Here is a 27070-nt window from a genome sequence, read left to right on the forward strand (position 1 = left end):
CCTCTGAGGGGTGGGAAGCTGGCTTGGCTGAGTCAGTCCTGGCTCATGCACGTAACTAGCTGTGTGACCCTCACGCAAATTATTTCACCCAGGTCATTCATCTGTAAAATGGGGACAATAGTAACAACGCATAGGGAGGGTGTGAGGACATGTTGAAAAGATAGCCCATCGGAAGCACTTAGCTCTGTATGTGACCCAGGCAACGCCCTGGGGAGAGGTACCTGTTCTTGCTCTTGTTGGGTTTTGGGGAAGAGATCAAGATGCCAGAGGATCAGTTAATAAAGGCATTAATAACTCCTCTGGCACCCTCCTGAGAGGACTGGCGCTCCTGCCCGATCCTGCCCCTGACACCCCAGGCCTCCTGACTTCCCTGTTGCCTCATATGAGACCCTCTGAGACCCAGTGTGCTTTCCCCACTCAACTTCCGTCTCCCTCAGAACCTCCAAACTTAGAGAAAGGTGTTTTTTTTTTGTTTTGTTTTTTTCAAGTGCTGTTGATACATAATATCATGTTAGTTTCAGGTGTATAATGTAGTGGTTTTACATTTAAATATCTAATAAAGTGATGCCCTAGGCATTTCAGTCCCCACCTGGACACCGCGCATCGTCACTAGCACGTTGCTGACTGTATTCCCTTGCTGTGCGTCACACCCCGTGGCTGGCGCTCTGCACTGCTGAGTCAGCGTTGGTATCCCAGTGCCTCTCCAACTCCCTTCCCTCTCTCTCTGCCTGCAGCTCCCCTGCTGACTCCCCTTCAGACGACTCTGCCCACTCCTGCTCCTCCTTTACAGCACAGGTCACTCCTCTAGGAAGTCTGGCTTGGTCTTAACCCCCCGCTAGCTAGGAGGGGCCCTCCACTGTGCCCCCAGAAGCACATCAGTGTGCACACTGTGCTGAACCTGCTCTGCAATGGGAGCTTCACATCGGGGCCTCTTGTCTGCTCTTCAGCATCGGCTGGAATCTCTTTGAAGTCCCAGTGCTCTGGCCTCACTTCAGACCAGTTGTCACTCTGGGGGCGGGCTCAGGATCCAGTTCTTATAACTCTCAGGTGACTCCCTGTACAGCTCAGGCTGGAACCAGTGCTCCAGATGGTGACCACCTGGAGACATCCAGTGGCTGTGCAGAAATGTCTACTTCACAGCACTTGGCACTGTGACCGCTATGTGGGTGGGCTCCAGTAGACATCTGGAACACGTAGAAGGTGGGCTGTTGCATTCAGGAACTTCCAGAGCTGAGTCACCAGGAGACCTGGCCGTGCAGAGGTGTGGGGAAGGGTGACCCTTAGACATGCAGCAGGCAAGAAGGGTGAACATCAGAGAGGAAGACAGGGTGTGAGGGCCGATAACAACCTCAGCCACTGCCAGAAGTCTGCCTAGAGTTGTTCTGGGGACTGCTGCCCCCACCTGGCTGTACCGACGCCCATGGGCCTGACCAGCTAGGAGTCCTTACGAAAGAAATGTGAAAGAATGGTGACACCAACAGACTTCCAGATTTCCCTTGCTGCCCTGGAGAGAGCTGTGGGGTCTCCGAGTCCTGCAGAGGAAGCTGTGCTCATGGCTCCTGGCCCCACACGCTAGACTGCACGCGGGACAGTGGGGCCCAGGCGGTCGTGCTGGCCTAGTGTTCTGTAGGCCTAGCCTGAAAGAAGCAGCTTTCTTTCGCCCTCACCTTCTTCTCTGAAGAGGACAAGCAAGTCTTTGTAATGGAATCTTAGTTTTCTTTGTCCCAGAGGACTGGTTACAAAGCAAAACAAAACCATCTTTCAGAGCTGGACAACCAGGCTCCCAGGGCAACGGGCTGGACCGTCTGCACCGGGAGCACCAGAGAGGGCATTTGGCTCTTCTGAGTCATGGAAACTGGGGCTTCACTCTGTGACCGGTGGACATCTATGCTCCATCCCCACCAGCACCCGCCAGGGGCAGCAGCCCGGAGAGTGTGGTGTGTTGGGGTGGCAGATGCTCCCCCCACAGCCCAGCACTTTCTTCGCAAATGGTGGCCTTTGAACCTTTTGAATCACTTCAGATTTCCAGTTGATTATTGCTGGGATAATGAAGGGAAAAGACCATGGAGGGCGCGGGAGGAGGAGGGATCCTTGTTCCACATGGGCACATCTTTGGATATTCTGCTGGGGAGACGCAGTGACCGGTGACCAGCCCCTGCTCCATGCTCACATCCAGGCCGTGACCTCATTGGTCATTTCTTCCTCAGGCAACTCCATGCGCTTCATGCTTATCTCCCTCCCAAGTGCAAGGGAAGGAAGCACAGAGAGGCTAAGCAATTGCTCAGCATGTAACAGACACAACAAACACAACGAACACAATGAAGACAATGGACACAATGGAGACATCAGACACAACAAAGACAACGGACGCAACAAAGACAACAGACACACCGAAGACAATGGACACAACGAAGACAATAGACACAACGGACACAACGAACACAACGGACACAACGAACACATCAGACACAACAAAGACAATGGACACAATGGACACAACAGACACAACAAAGACAACAGACACAACAAAGACAATAGACACAATGCACACAACAAACACAATGGGCACAACAGACACAATGGACACAATGAAGACAATGGACAACAGACACAATGGACACAACAAAGACAACGGACACAACGAAGACAATGGACACAACAAACTCTGGACACAATGGACAAACGGACACAACGAAGACAACAAACACAATGAACACAACGAACACAACAAACACAACGGACACAATGGACACAACAAACACAATGGACACAACAGACACAACGAACAAACGGACACAACAAACACAATGGACACACCGGACACAATGAATACAATGGACACAACGAACACAGTGGACACAACTAAGACAACAAACACAACGGACACAACAAAGACAATGAACACAACAGACACAATGGACACAACGAACACAACAAATGCAATAGACACAACAAAGACAATGAACACATCAAACACAACAAAGACGACAGACATAGCAGACACAATGGACACAACGAAAACAACAGGCACAACAGACACAACGAACACAATGAACACAACAAAGACAATAGGCGCAATGGACACAACAGACACAACAAAGACAATGAAGACAACAAACACAATGGACACAACAAAGATAACGAACACAACGGACACAACAAACACAATGACTGCAACAAATGCAAGGATACAAGGCCGTGATCGGGTTGTATAGTCCTCGAGCCTCTTCCCTGTTGGGTGGCACAGACACGTGGGGGGACAGAGCCACAGGTCCAAACAATGGCCCTGGAAAGGATGTACATGGAGGAAAGGAGAGGGTCTGGACCAAGCCCCCGGGGACTCCCAGAACTAGAGACGAGAATGCAGAGGGGGAGGGGCAGCTGGGAACCCCAGGAGGGCAGCGTGCCCACGGAAACACTGACATGAGGAGGGTGGGCAGCTGTGTGGAGCTCCTAGACTGCCAAGTGAGATGAGGAAGGTGAGGGATCACTGTGTCCTCGACAAGAACGTCTTTAGGGGAGAGGGGACAGAGCCCAAAGGGGGATCGGAGGTGGGCAGTGATGCTGGGGCTGGGACTGCCCTGCGTGGACACCGGTGAGGGCGCCACACAGCCCAGGTCCCCTGGCCTCCTGTCACCCTCGCACAGCAACTTCCCTTCCACAGGCACCGTGGAGCCGGTGTGGGCCGCGAGGGGGCCCTGACCCGCCGTCCACAACCATGCTGCATTCGAAAGAGTGCTGAGGAGGTGAGACTAGAAGCAAACTGTTAAAAAATAAGAAGATGACACGAACGGGGTTAGCAAACAGCAGGATCGCGAAGTCGAGCGGTGTGGGGAATGTGTCTGCTCATGAACCAGACACCAACCAGGCAGGTACATGGGACGGACAACCCGGGGTGCTCACTGCCGGGTCCCCGACTGCTGCTCCACTACAGTTAGCCCCAGAGATCTTCCATCCATGCACTCGGCGAGGGGCAGAGCCTGTGTCGTGAGCAGGGGTGGAGAGCCAGGCTCGGCCGGGCCACTGGTGGGCGGGCTGCGCCCTGGGCTCCGAAAGCTCAGCTTTCCCAGGACACTGTCGTTCTTTGGAAAATTAGTGGGAATTATTTTTTTAGTAAAAGTGTTGTGGTCACATTTGGGTGACACTGATTTTAAACAACTTAAGCAACTCGTCTTAGAGCTTTGGTAAGCTGGGCATGTGCAGAGTTGGGACATGATACACATTTATTATTTATTAGACCTACTTCCTATCATGAAGCAGTAAGCTGGGCACCACTCCAGGTGCTGGAGGCGGAGAGTGAACAGACCTGGGTCCTCGGTCAGTGTCCCGTTCTAGTAACGGAACGCAGACAGACAGCAGATCCATCAACAAAGACAGGTGATACGACAGATACCGCTGCATCCTACGCAGAACCAAACACCTAACGTAGAGCACGGGACAGAAGGCGGGTCTTCTTATACAAAGGAGAGGCAAGGCTTTCGTCTCTCATAAGGGACCTCTGAGCACAGACCTGCAGGAGGCGGATGAGGGGACGTGGCCGAGCTGAGAGGTGGTGGGACAGGGGGCTCAGTCCTGGCGGACACACGGCTTCCCTCTTCACACCCACAGCTCCCCCTGGATAACCGGAGTTCCAGGGACAAGGGCTAACTGTTCTAGAGGTACGCCTGTCTTCCAAACTCATGTCCTCAGGCCAGGAACCTTACGCATTTACTTACCTTTTATGACAGAATTCTTGGGATTAGCATCCCACAGGAATTGAGCTTTTGAGGGACAACACTGACAATATGACCAGGGGGACATGGAATCATGTCCTCAACAGGCCAATGGGGAAAATGAGAAATATGAATTACAGACTCCTTTTGGAGAAGATCTATTTAACCACGTGTGTGCGCACACGTGTGTGCATGTGCGTGCGCGCGCATGTGTGTGTGTGTGTGTGTGTGTTCCCAAAGCCCAGGTTGTGGTTTGCTCAGGAATGAGTCTGTGAATCAGCAGACCAGCGGCAGCCTCACAACGGACCATCTGTGCAGCCCTGGGCGATGAGCTGGTCTTGCTATGCCTCAGCTTCCTCGTGTGCCAACTAGGAGTCACAATGCTTCTTACCACCATGCTGTGGGGAGGTTGATTCATACAGTGCGAACAAGGGGCTGGCCACAGGGCTGGCACGTAGCGAGTGCTCAGGAGATGTACCTGCTGTGATGATTGATGATTAATAACTGAAGGCGTGTTCTAAGGATGCTGACCACATAACCCCCTTGTACCCGGGAGAAATGACAGAAAGAAAACGTCAAATGTCAGGTACCCTGCCTGCTTGCAAAGTGCTGCTGGTGCGCTTCCCAGAGGGACTGTGATTCCCACACTGGTGGCCCCTCCCAGCTGCCTCCTCGCGGGGCAGCCGCATCCCCTGCCTTGGTTCTGCCAGTCACTGCGGGTGTGGCTGGCAGCCAGCCTGAGCGAAGCTCAGCACACGGTCCCCAAACTGCAGAGGGCCACCTCTCCAGCTGCAAGGTGACCCGCCTGGTCAGAGGCCAACACAGAGGAGGCAGAGCCAAGGGGCCCCCGAGGGGAGAAGTTCAGTCCCGGCTCCACTTCTGCCTCTAGAGCAACTCGATCCTGAGATCCTCCCACTGTGGACTTCTCTGGTCTGAGAGCCAAAAAACGGCTGTATTTTAAAGCCATGGAAAATTGGAATTGTCTTTTACTTTACTGGTTTTTAATTTTATTGATTTTTTAGAGAGGAGGGGTGGGGAGAGAGGGAGAAACACTGATGTGGGGGAAACGTGGGTGGGCGGATCTCCCCGACAGCCGTTATGTCAGTTCCCATTTCACAGACGGAGAAACACTCCGAGGGGATGCTGACCCCCTGTCGATGACTTCGGAACAGGGGTTCCGTAGAGTGGATTTGGGGTTCAAAGATCTGGGTTCTTGTCTTAGGTCCATCATGTGCTGGCTATTTCCTCATCTGTAAAATGAATATAGTTCCTTGTTTAAAAAATAGTTTCCCCACCCTGGCTGGTGTGTCTCCGTTGGCTGGGCGTCCTCCTGTGCAGGGAGACCTCTCTGGTTGGATTCGAGGTCAGGGCACCAGCCTGGCTCCTGAGCTCAATACCCAGTAGGGGGCATGCACGAGGCAGCTGATCGATGTTTCTCTCTCTCACTCTCCCTGTTTCTTCCTCTCTCTCTAAAAATCAATGAAAAAAAAAAAATATATATATATATATATATATATTTAATTCCCCCAAGGTCGACATGGGGAGTTGAGTCCAGTCAGATTCCCCAGAGGAAGCCCATTGGCACAGTAAAGCCAGGGCTCAGGGCTCTGGCCCAGGAGTGCAGGGTTTTGCATTATGTGTTTCTGGCTCAACAGGCCCCGGCTCCAGATTGTTCTCTGCTACATGTGAGTATCTGGATTCTTGTTCATACTGATAATTCACTTAGCAAATCTTCTTCCACAGCTGGTAAAGTTATCAAGTCAAACCTGGCCCCTGGCCCTCGGCTACACACAGGGACTCGGCTGTGTGCCAAGAACAGGCATTATTTATTGGTTTACTTCTAACACCCACACACGTATGCACCCCAATTCCAGCTCCTTAGGCCCACGGGCTTGTATCATTTTCCATGGCTGGTAGATTTTCTATGTCTTGTTAGCATCCCAAATATGTATTTTGTATCTTCCACCTTCAGGGATGAAGAAGATAAACACATGTCATTGTGCCATTTTCCCTAGTTAGGGACAACTGTGAGGTGGAAGTACCTGTAATATTTTAGGTAATGGAAGTGACAATCTCTTTATAAAAGAAGGTAAAAATGTGTCCTTACCATAAATATACCAGAGGTATTTGCCTAAATGATTCAAAGTTGATTTCCCAAATATATTAATTATGAGCAAGAAGAACTGTGTTCATCTTTGAACCGTTTACATGAGAACAGAGTGCTAGTCAAATAAGGCCCTGGTTTGATAAACACAGTACACAAGGGAAAAACCAAATAGATTTATTCTCATTATTTGGTAAATATACACTTTATTGTACACACCTTCCTTCTGGCTGTGGAGAAGGTCATTTATCTGCAAATCTCTTTTCCTTTCGTTTGCCTTGAATATAAAAATTAACTCTTGTTCAGGCTATGTTTATGAAGGGTTGCTACTGTCACTCAAATAACTACCAGTTTTATTTCAAGTTGTAGCATTATTCATATTAACGAGTAGGAAGGAATGTGAGCAGGAATTTCTTTTGTGTTCATCTGCATGGAGCAGAAACATGACAACAGCCAAGACGTGGGAAAATGAATTTTCACATCATGACTTCACGTGAGCTCGTAGGTGCCGAGGTGATCCGGGCGTGCTGTGGCATGGTAGCTGGGTCCCTGCGGTTCCCTCGGGGAGAGCCAAGCAGTGGGTGTGGCGCTGACGAGTTCGATTGTTTTCCCTCTTTGACCGAAGGCCCTTAGAACACATTCGAGACTGGTGGCACGTCCCTGCGGTAGGGGCACCCTGTCGCACTGTCTTCCTCAGTGCGACTGCTGGGACCCAAGGAGAAGAAATGTAGTCTAGGGTCAAGGACAACAAGCATTTAGAAATGCTGTCGGCTCTGAAAGGAACCTGGACTATCACTCAGTCTAGTTATGGAATGCTGGAGAAATTTTTCTCTGCTGCTGACAAAACACATCCCGCAGCTGGAACCACTTAACAACACAGGTTTGATTTTTTTTTTTTTTTTCAAATTGAACAATTAATTCAGGCAAACAACCAGAGGTTTAATTTTAAACTAAAAGGGATAAATAGTCATGCTGGCCGATACCTAGCTCGAAACACTTGGAGACCCAGCACTGAGCTCAGACAATATAGTGACCCAGCAAGTGCACGTCTGGAGGGCAGACCCCGTTTTCAGAAGGAGTTGGGCTCCATGGCCTGGCTCTTTTGTTAATGTTTTTCCTGCTTTGAACTAGAGGATTTGAGCAGATAATCTTAGAATGATTCCTCTACCCAAGGGCTCTGAGAACTTGTACTTACACTTCACTCCCACCCCGGAGGACAAGGACAGTGAGCAGCATTTCAGTAACTATAGATGGGAATCTTTTTTTAAAAAATATTTTTTTTATTGATTCTAGAGAGAGAGGACAGGAGAGGCAGAGAGAGAAACATCAATGAGAGAGAACATCTATTGGCCGCCTCCTGCACGACCCCCACTGAAGATCGGACCCACAACCTGGGCATGTGCCCTGACCGGGAATCTAACCGGCGACCTCTTGGTGCAGGGGTCAAAGCTCAACCCCTGAGCCCCACTGGCCGGGCACTAGACAAGAACGTAAGACTCTGGTTACACCTCCTACACCAAGCCCCAATACACATGCACACACAGCAGCTTGGTCAGCTCCTCTGCGTCCAGAGAGGCGGGGGAGAGCCCTCCCTGAGCTGCGGAGCCCAGCTCGCTGGAAACCGCGGCTTGAACACCCAGATCCGGGTCGAGCTAAGGATGACCTCATTGGTGAGGTCAAACGTGTGCCCCCACCTCTCCAGCAGCTCCTAGTAAAGAAAGCCACAATTCCAGGCTGTGGCCTTCGGAAAGGCACTTCTCCCCAGGTCTGAAGTCTTCCTGGACAATGAGGCGGAGGGCAGAATTCGCCAGGAAGGCGATACTCCCCTGGCTGCTCAGTTTCCTTCTCTCTGGTGAAAGAGCTGAATTGCTCAGAATCCTGGGAGTTCTAGGTCTCTCAGTTCTTTCCATTATTCTTAATAGGTCTGGTTGCTTTAAATGACACTGAGGTTTTACCTTTTGACGTTTGGTCTTTATTTTCCTTCCCCTCTCCTTTCCCTCCTTTTTCTCCTTCTCTGCTTCCTTCCTTTCCTCTTTATTCCCTTTGTAAAATAAATCTCCAGACTGACAGATCTGTCCATAGTTTCCTCACAGGAGCACATCCCAGATGAATGCATGCTGTGCCCTGGCTAATGTGGCTCAGTAGGTTGTCCCGTGCACTGAAGTTTGCTGGTTCAGTTCCTGGTCAGGGCACATGCCCAGGTTGCAGGCCTGATCCTCAGTAGGGGACGTGCGGGAGGCAGCCAGTTGATGTTTCACTCTCACATTGATATTTTTCTCTATTCCTCTCCCTTCTTCTCTATAAATCAATTTTTTAAATCTTCAAAAAAGAAAAAAAAAAAGACACCAAATGAACACATGTTGCTTAATAAATGTACTTTTAGAAACTGAGACCTAGGCAATACTTAACTTGTCACATGCCACTCCATCTTCCCCTGAATCTCCACATCCTCTTGCCCACGCAAATCACAGCCAACCTTTCAGCTCCAAATCAAATCACCTTTCCATGGAGTTGCTGCCTTCATTTCATCAGACTGTAATAATGATTCTCTCCTCTAAATAACTATGCCATCTGCAGACAATTTGAATACTCCCTGTTGGCATTTCTTCCCCAAAATTTTCTGTTTTATTACGCAAGTAATACAGGATAACATGCTTATTTAATAATAATGAAATAATGCAGAAGCAAACAAACCAAAATGACCAAATGTAACTAAAACCAAGGTTTGGCTGCCTGCCACAACAAAAGCAAAACTCATGAGACAGGTGCTGGTGAAAAAGGAAAGAGGTTTATTCAAATGCTGGTCACACCTGAGAAGATGGGGGACTCTTGTCCAAAGCCCATCTCCACATCATAGTGCAGGCAAAGGTTTCCATAAGGAGGGAGAGGAAAAGCAGAACTAAGAAATCAAGGGGATGAGGTTGAAAAGTTATCTACATGCAGGGCAGCACAGTCCACTCTGATAAGGATCTCAAAACTGGTCGAGTGATGGTCTGGTGTGTGCCATCCTGGTCTTTGTCACTCTGGTTCTATGTCATCTCGATTCTAAAGCTAAAGGTCAGCAAATCTCTTGGAACTAGGATGACTGAAGATCAGAATCTGCATCTTCTGAAGTTTGTTCCTAGGATTCTTATACAAACATGTTGTTTATCTAAAAGCTACATATTAGCCAGTCAGCATTTACAGAAACATTGTCCAAAGAATGATAGGATGGGTTACAATTCCCCACTGTCACATAAAGACTCTTCACTCCCAGAAGAAATGACTCCAGAGCTCTGGATACCCTTCCCCAAGCTGCTTTGTTCTAGGCATTTATACCCAAATTCATGCATCTACACGTACAAGTGGAATGTTTGTATACCTGTATGTGAAATCATACTCTATATATGGTTTTCTTTTATCCCCATCTGAGGACATTTTTTCATTTTTTGTTCAGACAGAGTGGGAGGGAGAGAGGGAGAGAGGGAGAGAAAGAGAGAGAGAGAGAGAGAGAGAGAGAGAGAGAGAGAGAGAGAGAGAGAGAGAGAGACAGCGACATGAAAAAGACACATCGAGTGGCCGCCTCCCACAAGACCCAACCAGAGCTGGGGACAAACTGCAACTGAGGTATGTGCCCTTAGCAGGAACTGAACCTGGGTCTCCCTGGACCAAAGGGTGATGCTCTAACCACTTAGAAAACCAGCCAGGGCTCTACATATGTTTTAACAGCCTTCTTGAGAAATAACTCATATATCATACTTTTTCTAAACCACATTTTATTGATGATAGCCCATCCTAGTGTGTGTAAAGTGGGATCTCATTGTAATTTTTATTTACATTTTCCTAATGACTAATGACATCAATCACCTTTTTATGTACTTATTGACTATTTGTATATTTTCTTTAAATCATTTGTCCATTGTTTTTATATTCACCTGAAGATATGTTTATTTATTTTAGAGAGGGAAAAAGGGGGAGAGAGAGAGAGACATAGATTTTAGAGAGAAACATTGGTCAGTTGCCACCCATACACACCTGACCAGGTATCCAGGTATCAAACCCACAACCTATATATGTGCCCTGACTTGGAATTGAACATGCAACCTTCGGTGCATGGGACAACATGCTAACCAACTGAGCCACTAGGCCAGGCCTGTCCATTTTTAAATTGGGTTCTTTATCTTTTTATTATTGAGTTATACGAATTCCTTATATATTCTGAACACAAGCCTCTTATCAGAGAGCAAATATTTTTTTAATTTTGTGAGTTATTTTTTCACTTTCTTTCTTTTTTTTTTTCTGTTCTGCTTGTTCATTTTATTTGTAGATTCAGTTGTTGGTAGACATTTATTGCCATTTTATGGTTCATATTTTTTATATTCTTCCTCTTTAAGAAGACCCTTTAACATTTCATATAATACTGGTTTTGTGGTGATGAACTCCTTTAGCTTTTTCTTGTCTGGGAAAATCTTTATATGTCCATCAATTCTAAATAATAGTTTCACAGGATAGAGTAATCTAGGTTATAGGTCTTTGCTTTTTTTTTATCACTTTGAATATTTCTTGCCACTTTTTTCTGGTTTGCAAAGTTTCTTTTGAGAAATCAGCTGACAGTCTTATGGGAGCTCCCTTGTAGGTAAATAACTGCTTTTTTTTTTTTTTTTTTTTTTTTTTTTTGCTGCTTTTCGAATTCGCTCTTTGTCTTTAATGTTTTGCATTTTAATTATGATGTGTCTTGGTGTGGGCCTCTTTGGGTTCATCTTGTTTGGGAATCTCTGTGCTTCCTTGGACTTGTATGTTTATTTCTTTCACCAAGTTAGGAAAGTTTTCTGTCATTATTTTTTCAAACAGGGTTTCAATTTTTTCTTCTCTTTCTTCTCCTTCTGGCACCCCCATGATGTGAATGTTGGTATACTTGAAGTTGTCCCAGAAGGTCCTTACACTATCCTCATTTGGTGGGGGAGGGGTTTTTTTTTTTTTTACTGTTCTGATTAGGTGTTTTTTGCTTCCTTATATTCCAAATTGCTGATTTGCTTCTTGCCTTCACATACTCTACTGTTGATTCCCTATAAATTAGTCTTTATTCAGTTAGTGTATCCTTCATTTCTGACTGGTTTCTTTTTTATGGTGTTAGATTCTCACAAAGTTCCTTGAGCATCCTTTAACTAGTGTTTTGAACTCTACATCTAGTAGATTGCTTGTCTCTGTGTTATTTAGTTCTTTTTTCTGGAATTTTATTCTGTTGTTTCATTTGGGACATGTTTCTTTGTCTCCTTATTTTTGCCACCTCCCTTTGTTTGTTTCTATGTATTAGGTGTAGCTGCTATGTCTCCAAGGCTCAGTAGAATGGCCTTATGTAGTAGGTTTCCTATAGGGCCCAGTGGCCCAGCCTCCCTGATCACCCAAGCTGGGCACTCAAGGTATACCACCATCCCCACCCCCCACCCCCCATGTAGGTTATATAACCTTCTATTGTAATTGAGCCTTAATTACTGTTGGCATGTCAATGGGAGGGGTTTACCTAGGTTGGTCAACTGCAAGGACTGGTTGTGACCACTGACCACTGACCTCTGACCACCTTGGAGGATCAGCTATGTAGGGGTTCACCCCACAGGGCAGAATTTACTTCAGCAGAGCTCTGGTACACACTGAGTCTGCCTCTTCAAGTGTGTTGTTTGTGGAGGTGGTTGAGTGGTGGTGCTTTGACATGTTTTAAAGCTGTCCATTGGGTGTGCTGACACTGGAGTCTCTTAGGGGGTGCAGGCCAAGGTTAGTCATAGCCTGTGTTTGACCCGAGGCTACCAAGCATAAGCTACAAAGTGATCTTCAGATGGATGGACTTCTTGTATTGGGCTTGGAGGTGCCCATTTGAGGCCAAGCTATGAAACAAGGCCAGCAGCTGCTAATGCCAGGCCTGGGGTCTCTTAGTGAGAGGTATGGGGCCCACTGAGGCCAGATGTTGCTTGTTTGAGAGATTTTAGGAAAATTTGAAGGATGAGCACAGGCAGGTCATTCTTATGGAAAAGCTGCTGGAAGCAGCTTGGGTGTGCCCACAAGTTGGGTAGGGAAGGGTCTTCGGGAATCACTAGGGTGGGCAAACAGTGTGAGCCAGATTGATGGAGACTCGGATATGATGCCTGCCTGCCAGCTCTGTTGGTGGAGTAGGGTCTCAGAAAAGGAACAATGGTCTCTGTGAGCACTTCTGTCTGGGAAAGGTGAACCTCCAGCTCTCACTCTGATGCCAAATAACTCAGTTCCTCCCCGTATGTCTGGTGCCTTTCAAGCTGCTTCCCCCACACTGGAGCTCAGAGGAAGTGAGTCCAAGTATGTCCATGTGTGGGACCTTTAAGAGGAACACCTGGGACTCGAGCAGCTTCAGCCTCCCTCAGCCTCTATCCCTGCTGGTTTTTACAGCCAGAAGTTGTGGGGACTTCACTTCCTGACTCCGGAGGTCTTGGTGTGGAAATGAATTTCTCACTCCTCAGGGGGGATCTTTGTAGCCATGATATCCCTTCTGATTTTTATCCACGTGGGTGTGGGACCAGCCCTTCTGCATCTCCACCCTTCCTACCTGTCTTGATGTGGCTTCTTGTTTAATTCCCTAGTTGTAGGACTTCCATTCATCTTATTTTCAGGCACTTCTGAATGATGGTTGTTCTGTAGTTTAGTTGTAATTTTGATGTGATTGTGGGAGGAGGCGATACCACTTTTACCTACACCACCATCTTGACCAGAAGTCCCTTTTCACTTTCTTTTTTTTTTTTTTTTTTTTATCCTCACCCGAGGATATTTTTCCATTTTTTGTACAGATAGAGTGGGAGGGAGAGAGAGGAAGGGAGAGAGAGACAGAAACATCGATGTGAAGGGACACATCGAGTGGCTGCCACCCGCACGACCAACCAGGGCCGGGGACAAACTGCAACCGAAGTACATGCCCTTAGCGGGAACCGAACCCGGGTCTCTCCGGACCGCAGGCCGACGCTCTAACCGCTGAGCCAAACCGGCCAGGGCCCTTTTCACTTTCTTGATGGTTTCCTTTGAAGCACAAATGTCTTTAATTTTGAAGTTTACATCATCTTTTTTCTTTTGTCACTTATGCTTTGAGTTACATGCTTTGAGTTATAACCAAGAGGACTGCCTAAATAACCTAAGGTCATGACGATTTCTTCCAAAATTTTTTTCTTAGAGTTTTGTTGCTTTGGCTCTTATATTTAGGCCTATATTTTTGTATATGGTTTATGTGAGATAATAGAAAATATGTATGGATTAGTCTCTGCCCTCAGCTCCTAGCATAGCACTGCTAAAACCCTTGTAAATTTCTGTGGCAAAAGCATGAGGAGCATCTTTTGATGTAATGAGACAGCTCTGGGTGGACTCCTTGAGGGGGTACAACTAGAAAGACCAAGCCAGGACCACAGGCTGGTAACTTCCATTCCCAACCCCCATCCTCCACGGGGACGAAGGCCTAGAAATGAGTTAATAATTGTCATGCCTGTAGAAGCCTCCATCAAACCTCTCTAGCAGGCGGTGCAGAGTGCTTCTAGGTGGACACCACAGCCACACGAAGGGAGACACCCCGAGCTCCATGCGACAGAAACCTCTGTGCTGGAGACCCTCCCAGTCACGCCCTACGTATCTCTGTGTCTGCTGTTCATCTGTATCCTTTATCCTTTAATAACTGGTGAACGTAATTGTTTCCCTGAGTTCTGTGAGTTGCTCTAGAAAATTAATTGAACCTGAGGAGGGGGTTGTGGGAACCTCCAATTTGTAGTTAAGTCTGACAGAAACTGTGGGCAACCCAGAGTCCTACTTTTTGTGATTGGTATCGGAAGGGTGTGGGGGCAGTCTTATGGGACAGAGTTACACTGTGGGATCTGACACTATCTCTGGATAGACACTGTCAGAATCAGGTTAAATTGTAGGACACCCAGCTGGTGCTGCCGAAAATTGCTTGGTGTGGGGGAAAAGCCTCCACACCCTTGGTAACGAATGTCAGGAGTGAAGTGTTCTCCAAGATAAAAGAAGATTCGAGGGGAGAACAGAGTTTTTCATTCTCCAGGAAGGAAACTGAGTTGTACCCTTTACACGGAGTAATGACAAGTTCCCACTCCATTCTTTTGCATACAGATATCCAGTTATCCCAATACTATTTGTTGTAGAAACTGTTTTTTCCCCTTAATTATCTTGGCAAAAATCACTTGACCATAAATGTAAGTGTCTACTTCTGGACTCTCTATTCTGTTCCATTGGTCTGTAGGCCTATAGGTCTTTCCTTATGCTGGTACCACACTGTCTTGACTATTATGATTTTGTGGTAAGTTTTTATGTTTTTCTATTTACTTTTTTCCCCTTATTGATTTTAGAAAGAAAGGGAGAGATAGAAACATCCACAAGAGAGAACATCAATTGGCCACTCCTGCATGCCCCCCACTGGGGATTGTACCCACAACCTAGGCATGTGCCCTGACCAGGAATCGAACCAGCGACCTCTTGGTGCACTGGCCGACACTCAACCACTGAGCCACACCAGCCAGGCACTTTGAGGTAAGTTTTTAAATTGGTGTGAGTACTCCAACTTTGGTTTTCTTTTTCAAAAGTATTTTGACTATTCTGAGTGCTTTGCATTTACCCTATAGATGTTAGGATCAGGTTGTCATTTTCTGAAAAAAAAAAAAAGACAGCTGGGATTTTGATAGGTGTCTACATGGTTTTTATCACTTGCTCATCACACAACTTGATTGATTTTTTACTCACATACACACCCCAAGATAAAATGTGGGACATTGGCACTGACTTAAAGGCTCCTAATATCCCTTTTGACCACAAGTCTTCTATGACAGCAGCCACTTTTCTGACATCTGTGACCGTTGATCAATCAGCCTCATCTTAAACTTCCCATAAATGAAGCCACCGAGTATGTACTCTCCAGTGACTGACTTTTTAGTTAGATATTGCCTGGGAGGTTTATCCATGTTGTTGTTTGTCTCTCTAGTTTTTTCATTTTTATCGCTTAGTAGTAGTCCACTGCTTATCTGTTCTCCAGTTGGAGGACACTTGGTTTGTTTCCACTTGGGGACTATTATAAATAAAGCTGCCATGAGCATTCTTGAGCATGTCATTGGGGACATACGAACCTATTTCTGTTAGGTCTGTACCTAGGAAAAAATTGCTCGGGTAGGTGGATGTGCCTTGGAAGGTATTGTCAAAGTGTTTTCAAAGCAGCAGCCCCAGTCTGCACACCCACCGGCGGTGCGCGGGTCCCCGATGCTCCGGTCTTCGCCAGCACTTGTTATTGACTGTTGGACTTCTGCTCCGTGGGTGGTGGTATCTCACTGTGCTTGTAACTTACATTTCCCTGAGACTTGAGATCGTTAGCATCTTTTCATAAGCTCTGACCATTAGTGTTATCACTTTGGGAAAGTGCCCATGAAAGTCTTTGGCTGTTGTTTTAAATTGGTTGTCCGTCTTTTGTACGGGTTTGCAGGAGCTTTTTGATACTCTTGACGTGAGTCCTTTGTCACATGTACTTATTGTCGATTTTTTTCTCACAGTCTGTGGTTTGCCTGTTTACTCTCTTAATGTTGTCTTTTTAATGCAATTTTAAAAATTGAGATATAATTCACATACCATAAAATTCATCAGTTTGAAGGATACAATTCAGTGGTTTCATCATATTCACTAAGTTTGGCAAATATTAATTCCAAAATACTTTTATCACCCCAAAAGAAAATCTCATATGCATAACTCCCCCTCCTTCCACCCTGTGCCTCAGCAACCATTAATCTCCTTTTTCTCTTCATGGATTTGCTTATTCTGGGCATTTCATATAAATGGAATCATACACCATGTGGTGTTTTATGACTGGCTTCTTTCACTTAGCATAATGTTTTCAAGCTTCATCTAAATTGTAGCATGTATTTGGGTCATTTTTTATTGCCAAATAATATTCCATTGTGTAGACATAGCATTACATTTTGTTAATCCACTCATCAATTTGAAACTGTACACAACAGGTCTGAGGCCAGCTGTCACCACTGGGGCCAAATTAAGCAGAGACAGGACTGAATCATATATGAGCATTTATTCCAATAATGGCAGCAGTATGGGGGAGCAGCAGGTCATCCTAGAAATTCTGCTCCAAGCTCTCCTATTAGTTATTTGGCTGATTATATGAGATAAGTAAGAAAGAGGCTGTGTGTAAGGTGTGAGGGAGCAGGATAAGGGCTGCAGGGTCCCTGGTCTGTGCATCTCCTTCCAGGATCTTAAAGTCTGATAACAGTAGTTAATCTTCTATGATGTTAAAATAGCTCTGCCTATTCCTGGGACCAGAGAATGGTCCACATTCCTGAAGCAAACTCCTGGGGGGGGGTGGTCAGGGTCCAGGCAAGCAACCAAGTCAAAGTGTGTCCTGACCTTGTCTGTTCTCAAATGTATTTTCTTCTCTGAGTAGTGGACCATCGGGCTCTGGGGCATCTCATCTCTTCTCAGCCTGCGTGTCTTCTGCAGCACATCCTCGGGCTTCTGGGGTCTGTCGGAAACCTTGCGTCTGTAGTCAGTAAGGCGGACCATCACCACACAGCTGTGGTCCTATCCCTGTGACATGCCCTCCCCCTATCAAATTCATAAACTTATGAATTATTGTAAAGGTTTTGTTTGGTGAATAGAACTTCTAAATTTTAGTGAAGTTTAATTTATCAATCTTCTCTTACAGGTTCTGCTTTATAGCGTTCTGTTTAAGAAATCTTTGTCTACTTCTGCGACTTGCCATGTGAATAACTTTGGCTCCTGGAAATCTTCCCACCGTGGGCTGTGGAGTTGACCTACTCTTCCTACTGAATCCTGGGACCCACCTCCACATAACTGGATATCGGGATGACTTTCAGAGCCTTGCTATTATGGGATTTAGAAGGAGCCATCCAAAGGTGTGCCTCAGGGGGTGCAGATGAGTGAATGAAAGGTGGTTTCATCTTCCAGCTCAGGAGGAACTGCTGCCCCTTGAAATACCTAGAACTTGAACAGGGGCCTTGCCCACAGGGAGACAATCAGAGATGCCCTCCTCTGACCCACCTGTAGGGCAGGACAAGCTTCTGTTTCCTAAGCATCTGCTCTTATCATCCTGCAGTGACCCTTTGAAGCCCCCAAGGCCCCTCCCCTCATCTCCAGCTCAGGTGTCTCCTATACCCCTGTTCCCTCTGTCTCCAAACCTCTGGTGCATGCGGGGTCTGGACTCATTCATGTATGTGGGATTCCCACACATATGCATGTATTAAGTTTGGTGACTTTCTCTTGCTCATCTGTGTCCTATCTCTTTGATTATTAGATCAGCCGGAAGAAACTTGAGGACAGAGAAGTCTGTTCCGCCCTCACAGTATTAAAAGCAATGCCGCAAAGAAATTCCCACAGGTTGCTTTGTGCACGGATGAGCAAGGATGATCTAGAACTTTCTAGAAGTGGAATTGCTGGGCCAAACGTTTGCACATTTTCAGTTTTGATAATATCTACTCGGTTGCCTTCCAGAAAAGGTTTCACCAAATGTCCGCATCACCAAGAGCTGGGAGGGCGTGTGTGCTGCCACACCCAGGCCATCGCTGACGTCATGTCTTCATGGCCACTTGCCTCCTTATGCACATACTCGGACTTTCTTGCTTTCACAGTTCCTGGTGGGCAGGGACTTCTTTTACACTCTTCCTTTAAGCAAGTAAGCAGCCCTTGGGGTTAGCCCCGTGACAGCGTCAGAGAGGGAAACTTCCCCCTGCCCTCTCTCTGCGCAGTGCCCGACAGCCTCTGCGGACTGAAGTAATGAAAGGCAGGTTGACAGGAGCAAGTGGCAAAGATCGTTTGACGCATGAACAGGAGTTCACAGAAAAGAAGTGACCACAGAGGAGCAATTCGACTCGGGGCTCACATACCATTTCAACACAGGACAGGAGTCTGGGCTTCCAGGGGACGGACTGGGGGGCAGTGACTGGGAAGACTGTGGCGGGACCAGTGGCAGGTGCGGGCTACTGCAGCACGGTCTGTCTACGCAGACGCACCTTGATGTCAGCCGCCAGTCTCCAGCGACAGTCTCCTCCTCTGCTGGCTCTGGGGAGGCACCTGCACAGGGGGATTTGTACCCTGCGTTGGGTGGGTACAGAGTGCAGGGAAGCCTCTCCCTCATCTGGTGATTCTCACCTGCCTTCAGCTCAGAATAATCCTCTGCCAAAGTGGCATATTTGGGGGTGGCATATTCCGGACCCCTTTGGCAGGAAAATGAATATGTATTGCTTAACTGTGAATTTAACAGATAGGTTAATTCAGGGTTAAGTTGACTTAAATCTTGAAATATGAGATAAATGTGTGTGTTGCTGGGCCTGGAGGTCTCCAGAGACCTTTGTCACAGGCTGTTGAGCCTGGCCGGCGCCACGTGCCCAGGTGTCGAGGGAGGCCCCTGCAGGCGCGGCCTGAGCGAGTGCACTGGGCAGAGGCGTGGCTGAGCCCACACCGTGCAGCTGTTGAACTGTGGACACTGCCCGGCACACCAGGCCGCCATTGCTGTGGTTTTCATTTAAAGAGTTTAAAATGGACAAAGCATTCACTTCCACCTGGCTGTCTTTTTTGTTAATCCTCACCTGAGGATATTTTTTCTATTGATTTTTAGAGAGAGTGGAAGGGAGAGAGAGAGAGAGAGAAACATTGATGTGAGAGAGACACAGCAATTGGTTGCCTCCCACACTCACCCTGACAAGAGCCTGGAATCGAACCTGCAACCCAGGTACCTGCCTTTGACAGGGAATTGAACCAATGACCCTTCGGTATGTGGCCCGAAGCTCTAACCACTGAACAACACCAGCCAGGGCCCCTTCTGGTTTCTTAATGTTGCGCCTGTCTTTCCACCTCTTCTCCATTGTCCAGGTGTACTGTGTGAGGGTCAAGCTTTAATCTGCTCTTGTGTCATTTATTTTTTGAAAAAGAGGCAGTGTTAGACATGATACAACATTTATTTATCTGAGGGCTCTGGACTGAACATGGAGCAGAGAAGAATCCAGATTCCACTGACACTCTGTTTATTAAAAACTCGTGTTGGTTAAAGCATTATAAGCTAATTATTGGCTTCAGTTCTTCCTATTGTTCTAGGTCAACAAAAAGATAGGGAAATTCTAGGACACATGGACTAGGGAAACTGAGGCAGGAAAATTAAACAAAGCCGAAAAGCTTCACAGGCTGCTTGTAGCAAGACCTAATCTTGAGAACAAAGGATCAAAACATCTTTTTCTTGCAAAAGAACGCCGGAGAGGAGGGGGAAGGGCAGTGGAAGAGGAGGAGGCCTCAGACTACTGGGTGCCAATCACCTGGAAGTTGTTAGAACAGCAGGGGGAGGGGAAGAAGAGCACACACAGAAGCTGAAGTCAGGTTTAGTTGCCAGGTACTTCCAGTAAAGTGTGGGAAAGCTGTCAAAGCAAAGGGGAGATGTTGAGGGTTCATCCCTACCAGGATCTCTAGCAGAAGAATTTTAAAAAAACTTCTAGTAGCCCATCCAGTGGACTCAGTGGTTCAGCGTCGACCAAGAGGTCACTGGTTCGATTCCCAGTCGGGGCACATGCCCAGGTTGTGGGCCTGATCCCCAGTAGGGGGCGTGCAGGAGGCGGCCAATCTATGTTCTTTCTCATCGATGTTTCTATCTCTCTCTCCCTTTCCTTTCCTCTCTCTCTAAAATCAATAAATAAAAGGAAAAAAAAAAAACTTCTAGACAGGAGGGTCTATAAGGCGAAGCCGCACCCCACCCCACCCCACCCCCGGCTCCTCAGACGCGCTGAGCCCACCGTGCCCCAGGAGCCGAGCCTGGGCTGGCTGCTCCGCCCTTCGCCACCTGAGCGTGCTTGAATGTTTCAGTAAGTTCACTGAGCACACAGATACTATCCCAAGTCTCCTCTAAGTTCATTTATGTGAGAACACAGGGGTGGAGTGGGGACAGCCCGCTCTCTGACTCAGGGGCTGTGCAAAAACACCTCTGCGGTGTCTGAGAGGTGCCAGTCACAGAGCCATCTGCTGAATCTGATGTTCTCTCTCTACGAGCACATCATGAGACCAGCTCACCCCTCTTCCTGTGGCTTCAACTCCAGGCACCTCTGCTAAAATGACGGTCAGCCTCGGCAGTAGAAATGGAAATGGGTGCTCATTTGTCCTCCTACTAACGATTCTCTCCCTTCCCCTCCTCCTCTTGTCCCAAAACACACACGTGAACTACCACAGGGAGCACACACTAGGGGAGGGTGCACACGCCACGGGGATTCATGGGCCCACAGGCAGGTCCTGCCTTCACTAACACACATAGCCCAGGGCCACACAGACGTGCACAGGGGGGACATCACGCTGCAATGTTTACACTGTGATCTGTCTTTGGCTGAGACAGAAGCCGCATGTAGCCATGTCCCCAAGGAACAGAACCAGGGGATTTAGTCTAAGCTTTCACAAGGAAGGCCTCTCCTCCCTCCCCCTCTCCCACCTCCCCTCTCTCTCCCCTCTCTCTCCCCTCTCTCTCCCCTCTCTCTCCCTTCTCTCTCTCTCTCTCTCTCTCTCTCTCTCTCTCTCTCTCTCGCACATTCACTCAGCCTTTCTCCTTCACGCTGAGCCTCTCCTCTGTCCTCTCTTTCTTCATCTGTCTCTGTCCCTGCAGGACTCATCCCCACACTCACAACTACGTTTCCTGAAACAGTGTCGCTGGCTTGCTTCCCTCTTCAGCGCGCGTCATGGCAGCTGCAGCCGCGTGCCCACTGCCCACATGTCCTTGGCACAGGCACGGGCAGGCGAGGTTTGGCACCTCTTCAGCGGCATCTCCCCTCCCCCCACATCCTCCACCCCAGGGGGAGTTACTACTCACCTCCGCCTCAGAAACGCACCGTAGCACGCTGGGCGGGCGTGAACAGCCCCGCCCCCACAGTGGCTGGCTTAGGGACCGTGCACAGGTCCAGGGATCTATACAAGCCCCAGTCAAGAGAAGTCGTGACTCTCTCAGCTCCGGCTGCTGTAGCAAAGCGTCAGGCACTGAGGGGCTTAAATGGCACACATTAATGTCTCATATTTCTGAAGGCTGGGAACAGCCCAGGTGTTGGACAGGTGAGGTCAGACTAGACCTGGGCTCAGCCACCTCGGGACTGACTTCTGGCTAGGAAAAAATTCAGAGCCAAGACTCAAACTATGTAAGAGAACATTTATTTGGAAAATCACAGAGGTAGAAGAAGTAATTCACAGAAGAAATGGGCTTAGGAAACCAACAAATTATACAGGCAAAGGAAGGGCTTTTGGAGCTTGGGAGTGTGGGAGGTCGTGGGAAAGTGCCTGGGGAAGGGGGGTCACAGGTGTGCTCTGGAAGGGAGGGCGCCGGGTTTCTGTCTTAAGGGTTTTAAGGGTGGAAATTTTAGGGGAGGTACCAAGGGACAATCTTTTTTTTTAATCCTCACCTGAGGACATTTTTCTATTTTTTGTTCAGATAGAGTGGGAGGAAGAGAGAGAGAAACATCAACCTGAAAGAGACACATCGAGTGGCTGCCACCCGCACAACCCAACCCAGGCCGAGGACAAACTGCAACCGAGGTACATGCCCTTAGCGGGAACCGAACCCGGGACTCTCTGGACCGCAGGCCAACAGTCTAATCACTGAGCCAAACCGGCCAGGGCCCAACGGACGATCTTAACAGAATATTTATCAGCTTTCCGGGTGTGTCTTCTCAGGGTCTGGGTCTCCACTGATTGATTGTCAGGTGCCAGGGCAGGGGGGTCATTATCCAATGCAGCTGGTCCTGAGGTCAGCCATGGGGTGTTGCTATTTTCTGGGCCTGGAGCTGAAATGAAACTGAGGCCTAGATGTCATTTCTAGGGAGGAAAGGTCAGGGGTCCGAACCACATGACCAGGAAAGGTCACCCTGGGGCGATGTCCTGTGAGGCACCCAGGGCTTCCCCCTGGTGACCTGTACCTGGCCCATCGTCCTTGCTCTGCGCATGCCTGTCTAGCCGCCCACCGCACAAGGTCCCGGTGCTGTCCCTGCTAGACTCCCCGCACGGTCACTGCTGTGTCCTCACCTGGCAGAGACACAGGAACCTCTGTCTCTTCCTCACCTTACCAGACGAGTCTCATCATGGGGACTCCACCCTCACGAGCTTCTCTAAATCAAGCACTTGCCAGAGCCGCCCTCCTAGCACCATCACACGGGCAGGGCTGCAGCCTGCGGAGTTGGGGGACAGAATTCAGTTTATAGCTCAGCTGGGCTGCTCATTAGACGCAGCTCGAGGCGTTGCTGTCAGTGCGATCTCCCGGCTGGACAGGCAGGGCAGCATGGTGCTGAGATCCAGGTCTCAGCCCTCCCAAGGCCTCATTTCCCACGTGCGTGCGTCTCCCCACCCTGGGGCGGGCTCGGCACCCCGCTCCGAGGACTGCCGCCTGTGCTGTCTGCCTGCTCCCGACGGAGACACTCATTCCCGGCCCCGCCCCGCTGTGCTCTGCTGTCCGTTCCCACTGGTTTCAGTTTTGTTATTAGCTCCAAGCCAAGCTGAAGCTCTGTCTGTTCCCTTGACTGAGGGACGAGTGCTCGCTTCACAGAGCGCCCGTCCTGACAGCTGCCGGGTGAACTCGTGACATGCACCACCCACCCAGTCTCCCGAAGTCCTTGGGGTACAGGCTCGCTCGTTTACTAGCAGGGAAACTGAGGCTGGGAGAGTCACAGTAAGAGGCAGAGGGACCAGCGCTCCAACAGGGCTCATTAACTCTCCCAGCCCCGGACACAGTGCGACTACCCACAGCTCAGGGCCTCACTCCACGGGGTCAGGTTCAAGCTGTGCTAAGGTCAAGGCGGAGTCCAGTGATGACACGATGTCTCAGCAGCATTAGATCAAGACAGAAGTTTCTCATGGTGTCCTCTCTGTTCTCTGCTTACCTTGTCACCAGCTGGATCCAAGAATCTGGAGACCAGCTCCACCCAGAGCCGCACACCTACATGCCCTCGGGGTCCCGAGAGGCCAGCCTTCCCGTGCAGATTCTGGCTTCTTCCCTCTGCCCTGCTCACAGACCCTGAAAGGGGCGAGCTGTCTGCCAGCTCACAGCCCTCCTTTGCCCACAGAAGAACTGTCCACTCAAAACAGTTTTCCTACTCTAGGTCAACTCAGTGGTCCCTACTTTTAAAGGCCCAGGTGGGAGTGAACCCCTTACAGCCTTCAGCCTTGCGGTGGGCCCTGCCCTCTGCTCCCTTCCTCAGGTGCCCCCCGCGCCCCTCCCCGTTCCTCTTCTCGCCTGTGTTCCTCCTTCCTTCCCTGTTGTCTAGACACCTGGATTCTTCTCCACGAAACATGCTTGTCAGTGTCAGATCCCAGGACAGGTTTGGGAGCTGACCCACCTGGGCACAACAGGTCCTGTGACTGGCACCTGAGCGGTGGTGTGGCCCAGCAGTGGGCTTCTCCCACGGCCTTGCCAGCGTCCCAGCCCGGGAGCACCGCGAGCAGACCTGTGTGTGAGCGCTCACAGGATGGGTGGCTAACATTTCTCACAGGGCAGTCATCACAGGGACGTTGTCATTGCCCGAGACAGGGGCCCATGTTCTGTACCCTGAACGTGAGGTTGGGTAGTTTGCTTTGGTTCAGTGCCTGCATTGGCTCTCAGGGTACCTCCTGGAGCTCAGAACCAAGGATAGGGTGGCAGCCACCCCAGTGGGCATGGGGGGTGGCCTGTACTGCTCATACGTGGCACAACAGCAACCTCAGTGGTCGCTCACTGCCAACGCTCACTTCTGCTAGAAAGTAAGTTAATCTCCTGAACCTGAGTTCCTTTATGTCCAATGTAGACTATAAAAATAACTGCTTCCTGGGGATTCGGGAGGGATTGAAGGAGCTGGCCCAGAGGAAGAAGCCCAGGGCCTAGCACCTGGAAAGGACACAGTCGATGTCAGCTGTTTCTACTGTTGTCATCGTCATCGTCTATGATTACAGGTGACATCTAGGAAAAGTCATCCGATTGTCCAAAGGGCACGTGTCTAGTCAGAAGTAAAGCCAAGATCGGAACCCGGGCAGTGACTCAGCACTCCAGAGCTTCGCTGCTTCGTACAGTGTGGACTTGAGGGTCAGGACCTGTCACTTCTTTTTCTTTTTCTTTGTTTTAATTAATTAATTTATTTTTGTTACAGATGTTTCCCCTTTTTCACCCACTGATTCCCCCCACTCCTCCCTCCCCACCCTGACTCCACCTTTGTTGTCCATGTCTACTGTTCATGCATACATGCATATAAGTTCTGTGGTTTATCTCTCCCCCACCCCCCTCTTCATGGGATTGTCAGTCTGTACCCACTTCCACATCTCTGGGACTACCCCATTCCTCAGACTGTTATGTTCATCATATTCCACAAATAAGTGAGATCATGTGATATTTGTCTTTCTCTCCTTGGCTTGTTTCGCTTAGGATAATACTTTCCAGGTCCCTCCATGTCGTCTCAAAGGATAAGAGATCTTTCTTTCTTACTGCTGCGTAGTATTCCATTGTGTATACGTACCACGGCTTTTTTATCCATTCATCTACTGATGAACATTTGGGCTGTTTCCAGATTTTAGCTATTGTAAATAGTGCTGCTATGAACATGGGGGTACACATATTCTTTCTGATTGGTATTTCAGGCTTCTTAGGGTATATTCCTAGAAGGGGGATCACTGGGTCAAATGGCAGTTCAATTTTTAATTTTTTGAGGTAACACCACATTGTTTTCCATAGTGGCTGCACCAGTCTGCATTCCCACCAGCAGTGTACTAGAGTCCCCTTTTCTCCACACCCTCGCCAACACTTGTTGTTTGATAATTTGTTGATGGCGGCCATTCTGACAGGTGTGAGGTGATACCTCATTGTTGTTTTAATTTGCATCTCTCTGATGATTAGTGATGTTGAGCATTTCTTCATATGTGTCTTAGCCATTTGTATGTCCCGTTTGGAGAGGTGTCTATTTAGGTCCTCTGCCCATTTTTTAATTGGATTCTTTGTCCTCCTTTTGTTGAGTTGTATGAGCACTCTATATGTATTGGAAATTAACCCCTTATCTGATATATCATTGGCAATGATGTTCTCTCATAGAGTGGGTTGCCTTTCCATTTTGATGATTGTATCTTTCGCTGTGCAGAAACCTTTGAGTTTGATGTAGTCCCATGTGTTCATTTTCCCCTTTGTTTCTGTTGCCTTAGGTGATGTATCTGTGAAAATTCTGCTACATCTAATGGCTGAAATTTTTTTGCCTACATTTTCTTCTAGGATTTTTATGGATTCATGAGTCACATTTAAGTCTTTTATCCATTTTGAGTTTATTCTTGTGTATGGTGTAAATTGATGGTCTAGTTTCATTTTTTTGCATGTAGCTGTCCAATTTTCCCAGCATCATTTATTAAAGAGGCTGTCCTTACTCCACTGTATGCTCTTGCCACCTTTGTCTAATATTAATTGAGCATATTGCCTTGGGTTCAGGACCCGTCATTTCCATCTCTGCATTCCAGTGTCTATCCCCGCATCTGGCACACAGCAGGAGCTCAACAAATGTCGACTCGGTGAGTGACTTGATCAAGAACACAGGTTCCGGAGGAATAAGCCAGGGAGGGATATGGGGCCATAGAGCTTGTTACTTTGTAACATAGTGAAAACCACCAAAGGTGCTACTCAGAAACCAGGCTGCAAATTCACAGCGCCCTGCTGGAGGACACCTGGTCCTGATGTGCATGGAGAGTTTTCATTTAAAGAATTATTTTGTTGTGTTTCATTCAAAATATGTTCTTTTAAAATTCAATTTATTTAGACTAAAAAATTGTTTTCACCCATTTCTCCCACCCCCCACTTCCAATCTGTTCTCTGTACCTATGAGCTTGGTTTTTTTATATTTTGCATTCCACAAATAAGCAAGATCAAATGGTATTTGTCTTTCTGTCTGACTTATTTCAATTACCATAATACCTTTGGGTCCCTTAATGTTGTCAAAGAAAAGCAAAATTTTATTCTTCTTACCGCTGAATAATATATATAATAAACTTCTCTACGCATTCATTCATCGATGGACATGTCGGTTGATTCTGTAGCTTGGCTATTGTAAATAGTGCTGCAGTGAACATAGGGATGCATATCTTTTCAAATTAGGGTTTTGTTTTCTTTAAATACCCAGAAGTGGAATGGCTGGATCTATTTTTGAAAAAAATTATTATTTTATTTATATTAATATTTATTATTTTAACATATGATTATTTTAGGAATTTGGAAAATGTAGCAGAGTAAGAAGAATTTTATTGA

Source organism: Molossus molossus, unplaced genomic scaffold (genome assembly GCF_014108415.1).
Source record: "Molossus molossus isolate mMolMol1 unplaced genomic scaffold, mMolMol1.p scaffold_m16_p_18, whole genome shotgun sequence".
NCBI classification, from domain to species: Eukaryota; Metazoa; Chordata; class Mammalia; order Chiroptera; family Molossidae; genus Molossus; species Molossus molossus.